The sequence below is a fragment of the Podarcis melisellensis genome, assembly GCF_964234715.1.
Source record: "Podarcis melisellensis genome assembly, chromosome: 3".
NCBI classification, from domain to species: Eukaryota; Metazoa; Chordata; class Lepidosauria; order Squamata; family Lacertidae; genus Podarcis; species Podarcis melisellensis.
The window spans coordinates 115,346,709-115,358,810 of record NC_138530.1 but is presented as its reverse complement, the minus strand read 5'-3'; the positions used below and the strand labels follow the sequence as shown (position 1 = coordinate 115,358,810).

General features: G+C 43.8%; 1 protein-coding gene and 1 long non-coding RNA gene across 9 annotated transcripts in view; one reads left to right on the top strand and one right to left on the bottom strand.

The window, feature by feature from the left end:
- The window catches only part of LOC309367292, a 38,562-nt gene that overhangs the window by 11,241 nt on the left and 15,219 nt on the right, over positions 1–12,102 (bottom strand). The window contains exons 1-3 of one of the 4 annotated variants that reach the window (XR_014166996.1): positions 7,341–7,377; positions 7,162–7,216; positions 6,676–6,907 (exon numbers count right to left, since the gene is read on the bottom strand). This is a non-coding gene — a long non-coding RNA (uncharacterized lncRNA). Of the gene's footprint in view, positions 1–6,675; positions 6,908–7,161; positions 7,228–7,340; positions 7,378–7,557; positions 8,307–12,102 lie in introns of those variants that run through there. The other 3 variants (XR_014166994.1, XR_014166997.1, XR_014166995.1) reach the window with 3 other exon arrangements.
- The window catches only part of LOC309366998 (methylmalonyl-CoA mutase, mitochondrial), a 43,608-nt gene that overhangs the window by 28,242 nt on the left and 3,264 nt on the right, over positions 1–12,102 (top strand). The gene's annotated exons all lie outside the window — the stretch shown is intronic.

The following is a 12,102-nucleotide window of genomic DNA, read 5'->3' as shown; positions in this document are numbered from 1 at the left end:
AGGAATCAAGCTCTGTGACTCCACTCCCATTATTCATTCCAGTTTCTTGCCTTGGGGTTACAACTGGTGGAGTGTTTGGATTAGGCTCCCTTCGATGTGGAGCATAGGGGGGAGGTGGAAGCACCTCTTCCTCTGGTCCCTCAAAAATGGGTTTAAGTTTATTTGGCAAGATTCCTTTCCTAGCTTCGGCTTTTACAGCCAATAATTTGCATCGTTGGACTTTGCATTCCCTTATCCATGGAGGATTTTTTTTTTTTTATTTAATGTGCTCAGCCAGGAATCTATATATGAAAATTGTTCTGGGCACCCTCCAGTTTCTTTGGTGATGTTAGACCAAAGTTTGCTTACTAAATTTATATCAAAGGTTCCCTGGGATGGCCATCCAGTACTTTGTTTTGGCTACCCTAATTCACATAACGTTCTCAAGCGCTCTGGTGTCATTTTGACTCCATATGCCCCTGAGAAGGCTTTCTTAAAATTATTTAACATACATTCAAGAGGTGTATTTCCCCCTTTGAACCCCCAACTCCCATTGTATGGCCCTGTGAAGTATCCACTCAGTCACTCACACACACGCCTTACTGGGAAACGAAGTAGTACTCACTCCACACTTAGGTCAGCTACACATTGTACTTTCTCACACATGCAATGCACTAGATACTTCAACCACACTCTACCTCCCAATCTTCCCTTTGCCCTACACCAGATCACCATCTGATGTACCCAGCCACCTAGCGTACTCAGTTCCCCTTTACTGAGACGCAGAAGTTTGATCAGGACTTCTCTTCCTCCCAATTAATTGGAGGGCCAAAACCCCTTAGTGCACTTACCCTTAGCTGGTTGCCTGTTTATTTCTCTGGTCCCCCCCCGGTCCGTCGCCGTCAGTGGGCAGGGTATCAGACAGACGAGACTTCTGCGTTCCCCCTGGAAAAATTTACCAGTGCGCGCTGGGAAGCAGTTTAGAGATCCTCTCTCTTGTACCCTGTCCAATAGGGCGAAGGGGCTGCGTTCCAGCAGACCACTTATCCGAGTCGCAGGCACCATAAAATGTAGCACCCTGCTTGTGGTTAACGCTTAGCTGGAATGAAATATTCAACGCAGCAACAGAGAAATTAAAATAATAATTTATTTGTCAGACAAATAAATGAGAGGCTCAGTGGTATATGGTTACCAAGCTCTGGCCTGCCTCCTGCCATTATGGCCAGCACTTATATTCCCTTAATCCAGCCCCCTTTGCTCCTCCTGGGGCTGCCTCTGTTCAATCAGCCTGGTTGGATTTCCTATTGGCTGATTGCTATAACTAATCACAAAAAGATACACCCATATCCTCCTATCCTTATAAGGGAGACAAAGAGCTATATATATGACATATAAGTAATAATATATCTTACATGGAATCTTAATTACCAGCTCACCTCTTGCCCTATTGCCTTCTAAAACAAATGTTTAATCTTACATTTTTATGTTCAACAGATGTCAAGGATCTTGAGTTCACATCAACATTGAAAGATCTCCTTCATTTGAGGGTCTTTTAAACAAATGCCTGACAACTATATATCAGAAGTGTTCGATGGCGTCTCCTGTCTGGCAAGGGGGGGCTAGGCTCATTTGCCCCTCTGGTCTCCTATTGCAATATGACTCTATGAATCTAGCATTTCTTAAATCCTTTGCATAATTACATTTAAGCCAATATATTTAAGCTAATATATTTCATACATTATCATATATAGCTTTTTAGAAGGATAAATCTCCTCAAAGTAAAAGGAAGGAACAGTTTACAGCCTCAAAATAAAAAGTGAAGAAAAAGTCTCTTCCCCTGTTTACACTCCCCCCCTTCTCCAGCCAGTTGTTTTTCAAAACCATTTGCTCTTGGCCTTTCAACCTTAGGAAGAAGATATGGCTCATTTTACTGGGAGGCACATTGGTATTATTTTACTATTTACCCATTCTTAATAGTGTTTTTTCAGCCTTGGGGCAGCATATGTAATTTCCCATCAATGGGGCCCTCTTGTCTTAGGAGAAAACCTCTTGCCAAGGTTTTTTTCTGCCTGGCATGAAACCTTTGAAAATCTAAGCCCATTTAATTTAGGAACCTGATCAAGATATAAGCCAATATAAGTCTTGATTAAAAATGCAGTCTATATTCAGATGCCACAACACCACTTCAATATCATGTCCCAATGCTCTAAAGTAGAGCTTTTCAGACCGGCGAGAGCCAATGGATCTGCATGGGTGCAAGGGCCCCGCCAGCAGGGAATCAAACGTATGAATATTCTCTGTGTTAGACGGTAAGGGCTGCAAATATGTGCACCAGGAAGGGGCATGGTGTTCATCAGCCATGACACCCACATTCCTGCAGTTCACCTGAACTGGGCAGGGGGTGAGTGAGGTTGGGGCTGTGCAGACACACAGGTGGAGCCAATCCAGCTCTCCCACCTGTGTCCACACAAAGCCCCAATCTCACCGCTGCCCCATCCAGGAAAGCTGCAGCAGCACCTGTATTGGGGGTGCAGCTCTGCCCCATGGCACCAACCACGACTGATCAGGGCAGACATTTATTTCAACGCTAGCATGGTAATTTGGGCTTGTTGTGAGACTTCTGGAATTGAATGAAAGGGAGAAAAATAAATGTAGGCATTCCCTATTTGTTTTCTACTACACAGCTATGGTGTTGCTAAAACGATCCCAGGCTCCTGTCTTCAAAGCTGAATTTTAATTTTCTCCAGAAGAGGTAAGTATGAATTATATTTATCCGTAGAAGCTATTATGATGATAGCAAAATATTATTGCTTTCTTTAACACATTATATAGATTGGAAGTCCATAAAAGTTCATAAAAAGAAAGAAAATGAATATTGGGGATTGCTTTCTTGAAAGCATCACCACACCCAAGACAATGTGTCAGGCTCCTGGCATGGGCGTAGCCAGGAAGGCGGGGGGGGGAGCTGCCCCCTCTAAATCAAATAAATCAATAAAAATACTTAACTAACTGACCAATTGCATCACAGATAACTCGACTCTGCCCTTAGCCTCCAAAATAAAGCCTGACCCACAATAAATGCTGTTTGCACCTATGGCTCCTAGTATCCGTTTTCCAAATCTGGGATGGTGCTTTCAAGGACGCAATTTCAGCCACATTTATTCTGATCCTTATGAAGAACTGCTCCCTTTCCCTCTTAACAAATAAATTGCCACAGTGGCAGGTTTGATCCCCAGATGGGCCAGCCATATATTCCTGCATTGCAGGGGATTGGACTAAATGATCTGCTGGGTCCCTTCCAGCTCTACAGTTCTATGCTTCTTATGTTCTCAAGCTCCCCTGGTGCCAGCCAGGTGTGGCCACTCAGTTTCCTCAAGTACTTGAGGAATGGCAGCCTGTCATAAGAGGATGACAGCTGATGGGCAGCAACAAGCCTCTCCTATCTGCTGGGATTGCCAGACGGCATACTCTGTGCATGCTCAAAGATGCCTGTTGCTTAAAAGGTACAGCCATCTCATTCTAGTTTGCGTAAAGGAGTTTCTAGCCCAAGTATCTGCCAGGGAAATAAAAGGTCTGGAAAGGTTAACCTCGCTCAGAGCGGCCAAGGCTTAATAAATAAAGCTCATCTCGCTTTATTGGCGTCATGTGGCCAGCATGACTAAGCCGCTTCTGGCCAACCAGAGCAGCGCACAGAAACACCGTTTACCTTCCCGCCAGAGCGGTACCTATTTATCTACTTGCACTTTGACATGCTTTCGAGCTGCTAGGTTGGCAGGAGCAGGGACTGAGCAACGGGAGCTCACCCCATCGTGGGGATTCAAACCGCCAACCATCTGATCAGCAAGTCCTAGGCTCTGTGATTTAACCCACAGCACCACCCGCGTCCCTTACAGCTACAGCCATCTCATTCTAGTTTGCGTAAAGGGGTTTCTAGCCCAAGTATCTGCCAGGGAAATAAAGGGTCTGGAAAGGTTAACCTCGCTCAGAGCGGCCAAGGCTGCATCACTTGGGAAAATAATACTCTTTAGTATTTCGTATCCATCTCTTCATAAACAACACAACAGGGTGTCCTTTCAACCATCTTCAGATGATAGAGGGGAGCTAAGTTTCAACCATTTATCTTATACACCTTTGATTTTCACAAATTTAAGCTGGCGTGTTAAGTCTAAGAGCTCAATTCTCAATAGCCTAACTCAAAAAGCTGAGATGGTTTTTCCACGGCAGAAGTTTGGTGAGTCAAAAGTGTCAGAGCCACCTTCTGAATCTTCTTATAGGAGTCCTGAAAATGAATTGTGCCTCTGAGGGCACCACACATTCAGCAGCGCTTGGGAGAACAAAGAGGGAAGGGCAGGTCTCCTCCTTCCACCATTGAGATATATAAGAAAAAGAGAGCTCTGTACAACTGCACAAATCCAGTTCTGATCAGAAACTTCCACATGCAGGTTAAGAAGTGGGAGGAAACATGAGGGGAAATGTCCCTAAATCAGGCAGGCAGGTTGACAGACGCTTTCTGCACTGCTCTAACTTGTACTTTTGACTATGATGACATACCGAGGGCCGTTCAGTGCAGGATCCTGCTTCCCCTCTGGTTGCTTGAATAGAAATGGGGAGACTTTAAAAAAAAAAATTCTATGTTTCCCTCCCTATGTTTTTTTTAAAAAAATTTCTATGTTTCCCTCCCTGCTGCCCAAGGGTTGTTTTTTTTTTCAGGGTAGAAGGAGAAAGATTATCCCCACCCCAGGCTAGGTGGGGATAATTTTAATTTTTCCGGACAGTAAGGGAGGTGTGTGAAAAGGGAAGCGCGTGCACAGGCTGCATGGACACTGCATTTTGAAAGCACGCGGGCAGCAGCCCGGTCTTGGCCGCAAAGAATTCTGGGCATTGTAGTTTCCCCCTCCCATAACTCCCATTCCCAGCAACGGGCTGGGGCTGCTGGGCTCTCTCCGCCCCTTGGTCCCCGCTCCTCTCTCGGAGGAAGGGGAGCGGGGGGGGGGGCCGGGAGGCGGGCAGGGCCGCAGCAGGGGCGGCAGCGCCGGGCTCCCTCTCCGGAGGCGAGAGACCGGGGACAGGACCCCCCCCCCCCAGAAGGGTCAGTTCTGCTGCTAACGGCCCCCCAACGGCTGGATCCTTCCCTTTGCCCCTCGCCCTCCCTCCTCCAGCGCTGCCCTGGGGGGGGCAGGGGGGTCTTCACTCCTCTAGGCAAGGGGGGGGAGAGGCACCATGCTTGCCCCCCCCCCGGTCCTGCGCTGTGGGGATGGAGGGGGGGCTGTCCTTCCTGGCAGAGAGCCCCCGGTGCAGCCCGTGGGATTGGGGGGGGGCTGAGCTCCCGTCTCCATCCCTGGAGGGGCATCGCTGCTGGGGGGGGGAGTGTAGTGGTTTGGCTCGGGAGAAGGCAGCTTGGGAGGTGGGGGGCAGCTCCGGATTCATGCTTGGGGACGGGGCAGAGCCAAACTATCTGTGGCACAATTAGTCAGTTATTTCCTTGATTTAGGAGGGCGCCTACCCCCCCCCCGGCACTCCTGGCTCCACCCTTGCTTCTGCTTCTTTCTTTGCTGTGGCTTATAAGCTTAGTTCCTATGGGATATTTTGTAGATGCATTTCTGTAGATTCATACAATCCGTATTTATGATGGCTCCTGAGCCCGGGCTCTGTGGAGGGAGGGTCTGCTTTCCTGGCAGAGAGCCCCCGGTCCAGCCCCTGGGATTGAGGGGGGGGGGGCAAGCTCCCGTCTCCATCCCTGGAGGGGCATCACTGCTGGGAAGTGTAGTGCTTTGACTGGGGAGAAGGCAGCTTGGGAGGTAAGGGGCAGAACCAGGCTATCTGTGGCACAATTAGTCAATTAGCAAAGTATATTTATTTACTTGATTTAGGAAGGCAGCTACCCCGCTGCTTATTTCTTATTTCTTCACTGTGCCTTATACGCTTACTATGGGATATTCATGCATATCTGTAGATTCATATAATCCATATTTATCATGGCCACTTTATAACCATAAGGCTAAAATAGAAGGGGGGGATCCCAATAAGAGGCTGGGATAGAATGAATGACCACTGGCTGAAAACTTATTTTCCGAGGGTGAAATCCTAACTGCACTTACCCGGGAGTAAGAGCCACTGCATTCAGCAGGACTTGCTTCTGAGTATATAGAATTGCGCTGGATGCTACTGCAATATTAGTGGTAGCAATTATTCTGAGATTATTCTCATCGTTTTGCCTGGCATTCTTACATGTAATTACTTCTCTGTCCATTTACTTGGGAGTAAGCCCCATGGAATTCACAAGGACTTAGTTCTGAGTAGACATCATTGAGTTTATACTCTTAGTCACTTTTCACAGAATCATAGAATTGTGGAGTTAGAAGGGACCTAAGGGCCATCTAGTCCAGCCCCTGAGGCACATTCTTTCCTTAAAGAATTCTGGGCACTGCAGTTCCTGAAGTGTTGCTGAGACTGGCAACTCTGTGAGGAGTAAACTACCATGCCCAGAACTTTGGGGGAAAGAATGTACTTGAAAAGTGTAGCATGCGCATGTAAAGCCCGTGACATGAAAGGGGGTTAACTCAGAAGTAAGTCCCCTTGTGTATCTTGCTTTTGTTTTTATATGCTCTGCCTACCAGGACAGTCCAAGCTGTAAGGCGAAGCTCACGACAGCCTGCGCTGCTCACCGAAAAGCTGTTTCTCAGAAGGCTGCCTTACCCTGAGTGCTGTATCCCAGAGCAGGCTGCAGTTGGGCCAATGTGCTCCCTTGCGCCCCAGAGAAAGAGCCACGCTCACTGGGAAAATGGCGAGGTTCGTTCCGTGGTGGAGCTCTGCCCAGCGTTGGTAGAGAGCGAGGCCAAACTCCGTGCTCAGGTTGCGTGGTTCGTGGAGTCAGTATCAAAGCTGTCCTGCCCCTGCTCTGCCTCCAGGTCTTCAAGGATTATGTCATCTAAATGGAAAAGAAGAGAAGGCTAGCAATTATAACTGTTTTAGGGACTTTCTTACATACCCTAAACATATTCTTGGAAATGGACATTACCTTCATGTTTTCCTTGGTGTTTCTTCCTCCAGTCTCTTACTCCTCTTCCTCCAGTTCTTCAATATCTTCCAGGATGAGCTCTTCTGAAAGGAAAAGAAGAGAAGGCTGGCAGTTAGAGAGAGGTTCTTATATACACTGAACATATACATGGAAATAGACATTACCTTCAGGTGGACTTTCCTTCTCTTTTGCCTGAGGCGGCAAGGAAGTATGTGGAGCCTACAGGGAAACAAAGAGCCACATGGGATATGATTATCTAAACCTCAAAATAGGCCTCAGACAGAGAACTTTCCCAAGAAATCTTAGGGACTGGAAACAACTACTATATGCTGAAAGGTTTTACCTTTGTGGTCCTTTGGAAAAGGGGTCCACAGGGGGAGCATTCTGGGACAGGGCAAACTTTATTTTTCCTTGCCATCCTTGAAATCGCTCTTCGCAGCCTGGAAAGCCTAGAAAAGAAAGAGAAATGGGGCTTACAGTTAGTACTCTCTCATGCCTCTAAGCTCAAGAGGAATTCACTATGCTCACAGAATGCAGATGCTGAGAGTAATCCTATTTACATGTCTATCTTTTTCCTGGAACAAACACGAAATGATTCAACCACAGGAGTTCACCAGTCCTTTTTGCACTCTGGTGACCAGTGAGCCAGCAGAGGGAGGTGTCACAATGGCTTCTGTAAATCTGGGGCTGTCCCTTGAAAATAGGGACACTTGGCAGGTGTCCTGAGGTGCCCAGAGGGGAGACCACCAGGGAACCCATGATATGGTGCTTAGAATTATACAGGCAAAAGTATTACTTAAATAAATACATGTATAGACACACTGTCCCTTTTGTCTTTTCTCATGCAAGAATATTTCACTAAGTCAGAAAGAGGCCTCCTGCTCATGAAAGTGCACCTTCGGGCCTGAGCCTCCTAAATAGCTCTACTTGGGAGTAAATTTTTCTGACCCCAGTGGAAATTGGTTCCTAGAGAGCATGCTTGGGATTGTGGTATGAGGAACAGGACACTGCTGTCAATAAAGGGGAGAGCTAGCTTGACTCAAGTTTGCCACGTGTTGGGGGGCTCAAAGAACAATCCAATGTTTGGGTGGTACATCAAGAAAGATTTTTAAAATGTGTGTGGCATGGTGAGGTAGAAGAAGATAAAATATATTGGAAAGGAAAGAGGACAACAACAACAACAACAACAAAAGAAAGTGCCCCCCCCGCGCTTTTTGAATTTTTTTATTCAAAATTAAAACAAAACATATTATCCAAAAACATATCATCCTTGTTTCCCCTCCCCATTTTCCCTCCCTCCCTCCCCCCTCCCACACAACCCCCACCCCGACTTCCCTCAGTTCCAGTCTGGTTTCTCTGAGACTGCTGTTTTCTGCATGTTACAAAGTTGTATAGATCCTCAAACTATTTAGCTGATTATTATCAATAAAAAGTTTGTGAATGTTTATTCAAAACCTGCCAAGGAGTCCAGTTCGCTTTGTGGCGTCTTCAGATACTTTGTAAAGGGTTCCCATTCATCCTTAAAGTCACAGTTACCCTTGTCCCATAGCTTATATGTCAGTTTTGCCAGTTCTACATAGTCCGTCAATTTTTCTTGCCATGATTCTTTAGTTGGGGTTTCTTTAGTCTTCCATCCTTGTGCTACCAGAACTCTCGCGGCCGTTGTTGCATACATGAAGATGTTTTTCAGCTTTTTTGGCAGGTCTTTCCCTACAATCCCTGACAAAAATGCTTCAGGTTTTTTTAACAAATATTAGATGAAACATTTTCTTTAATTCGTTGTATATCGTTTCCCAAATTTTTAAAATTACATTACAATCCCACCGCATATGATAAAATGTCCCCTCCTTTTCCTTACACTTCCAACATATATTTGAACTAGTTTTATACATTTTCCCTAACTTCACTGGTATCATGTACCATCTGTACATCATCTTCATATAATTTTCCTTCAATAGGGAACAATCTGTAAATTTTAAACCAGTTTTCCATAATTTTTCCCAATCTTCCATCATAATATTGTGACCTACATCTTGTGCCCATTTAATCATAACTGATTTTACCTCTTCATCTTTCGTCTCCCATTGTAATAGTATGCTGCATGCGGCCTTCAGTAATTTCACTTTCCCTTTCATCACCTCTGTCTTTTACATCTGTAAGTATTTTATATTTTATCCTTGGCCTTTTGCCCCCCTCTTCCCCCCAGATAAATTTTGAAATCTCTTTCTGCCATTTTTAAAAACATTCATATTTCAGGATGACTGGTATTGATTGAAAAAGAAATAGCATTTTTGGCAACACATTCATTTTAATTGCCGATATTTTTCCTTTTTTGGTGGGGTGGAAAGTGTGTTTTAAGTAATATATGGATGTATTTTAAAAATGGTAGTAATATTAATATTAATTAAAAATGGTAGTAATAATAATTAAGTAAATGGCTGAAGACTTAAGAGAAGGGGGGAAGGGTTGATTTTTTAAAAAGGGGGTTAAAATATATGAAAGGGGGGGAAGTTTATGTATTAATTAATAGAACATGGAGATGATAATAGTAATTTAAAAGGGGGTTAAAATATATGAAAGGGGGGGGAGTTTATGTATTAAATAATAGAACATGGAGATGATAATAGTAATAATTTTTTTTTGAAAAATTCTATTTTTTTTAAAAAAGGGGAGAGAAAATAAATAAATAAACTCTATAGAAAAAAAGTGAGGTCTTTTTCCAGTGGGCCTCCCTCTGGGCTCCGGGGGAGGTGGGCTCGGGTTGGGCCTGGGCTCAGCCGTGTGTTTCCTCGCGGCCTCCGCCTGCCCTCCTGCCTCTCCTCCTTTCCCTCGGGGGTGGCAGCGCAATGGCGGCAGTGGCAGCCACGCCAGGGCTTCTCCTCTCCCCCTCCGCACTCACGTGGAGGAAATGTCATAGGTTACTAGAACCAAAAAAACCACTGGCAGGCAGCTCCACTTGAAATGATTTCAATAAAAAAGAAAAATATGGAAAAACTAGGGGTAACTTACAAATAACTTTTAAGGGAAGAGCAAGGCCAATTACAATTGAAACCATATGAAGAACTTAAACAGTTTTGTACCACCTGGCTACAATAGCATCAATTATATGACAAATTTAACTCTGAAAATAAAATAGCTTTCCAAAAAGAAGAATCCAAATTCCAGATGGAACTTTTGAACAACCCCCCCCCCCCAAAAAAAATCTATCAAAAATGTATAATCTATTACTTGAATGGGAACTCAAATTCAAAGACGAACAAATAAAAGAAGTAATGATCAAGTAGGACAGGATTTTGGATACACGATTTCATTAGATCATTGGGAAAAACTTTGGAAATCAGATATTAATTTCACTGCACGCATTACTATCAAAGAAAACATTATGAAGATGTTTTACAGGTGGTAATTAACCCCTGTAAAACTGCCAAAAATGTATAAACTAACATCGAATCTGTGTTGGAGATGTAAGGTATCAGAGGGATCCTTATATCATGTATGGTGGGGATGTGATAAAATTAAGAAATTTTGGGGAAATATACATGAGGAACTGAAAAAAATGTTTAAACAACAATTGGTAAGAAGCTGGAAACATTCCTTTTAGGAATTATAACAAATGACACCCCAAAAGACATGAAAAGAATGTTTTTTATGCAACAGCTGCAGTAAGATTATTGATTGCAAAAAATTGGAAATCAGAAGAAGTACCAACATTGAAAGATTGGCAAAATAATTTTTTTGAAATGATTGAATTAGCAAAAATGACGGCAACAATTAGAATGCAATCTAATCAAAATCTCAAACAGGAATGGAAATGTGTAGAAGAATACATGACCAAAAGATGCTCCAACAAGAATTTATTGATATGTATAGACTGATTTCACAAAGTTAAGTTAGGCTAAACTAAGCTAAGCAGATAATAATATTGAATGTTTAATTATTAAGACACAAAATCACAATCTCAATAATAAAGCTACAAAATAATAACAAGGAAGTCACGTACAGGTGGAGGGAAGACACAGAGTAAGAAATAAGAAATGGATAAATGTTGGTACATAATGAAATGTGAAAATGTGAATTTACGAATATACTGTATATGTATCAATATGTAAAGATTTCATATATGTATTGCAACATTAATAATAAATAAATTGAGTGGGGCGGGGGGAATGAAGATGGTGTACTTGCAAAGTCTCACCTGAACTCAGCTGCAATGCTTTTGATATTAAAACTAGTTCTTTGGAAAAAAGAAAAGAAACGGAGGGAAAAGGAAGGATGGTGATGGATCAGCATTCCTAACCCTGGCAAGAAGAAGACGCAGCTCACAATAAATTAGCTGGCAAGAATGGAAGTTGGAGAGCTGTGTTACAACTTGCAGTTTGTTTGCAGTGAAAAAACTACAAGGCCAATTCAGGTGTAACATTAAGCCAAACCATGGTTTATCTCCACTAGTGCAACAGCAGAGGGAAGAGGAGAAAAGTGGCCACTATCCTACATGGATCCCCTCACACATTCTCCTCATGGTGTCTGAATCTCTGTTGGATGAGTTGGCACAGACTTGTGAAATGAGTGCAGAGACTGAAACTGTCATATGAAAGCTTTTATCTGCAGCGGTTGCAGTTGGTCCCCTCCGCTATCGAAGCCATCACTAGATATTGTGGTCATAAGCTAGTTTTTGAAAGCTGTAATGGGAAGACTTTGCCCTGAAAGGTTGGCAAAAAATACATTCACCCTCTGCACTCCCTCCATCAAAGTTAAGGTGAATATATGTGTAAGTAAAACCATATTATCTTAAAGACTCCGCTGTGCCTCATTTTTCCAAAGGTAACATGAACCTGAGATAAGGGCGAAGACTCCTGGAACCTCACACCACTTGGCAGAGATTGGGGTGGCCCTTAACAAGATGTTCTCTTCACACCATGTAAATGGTAGAGAAAGGGTTCTGTCTTATTTTCTGTTGTTCACCCTCCGGAGCAGACCTGTGAAGCAGGCACAAGGAGAGAAGCAGCAAGGGTTGTTCTGTACACAAACAGAAGTTCTAGTGCTAGTGGAACTACTTCTCTGGAAACCACCCTTTCTTTTAATCCTTCTTACAAGGTGCTCAGGAC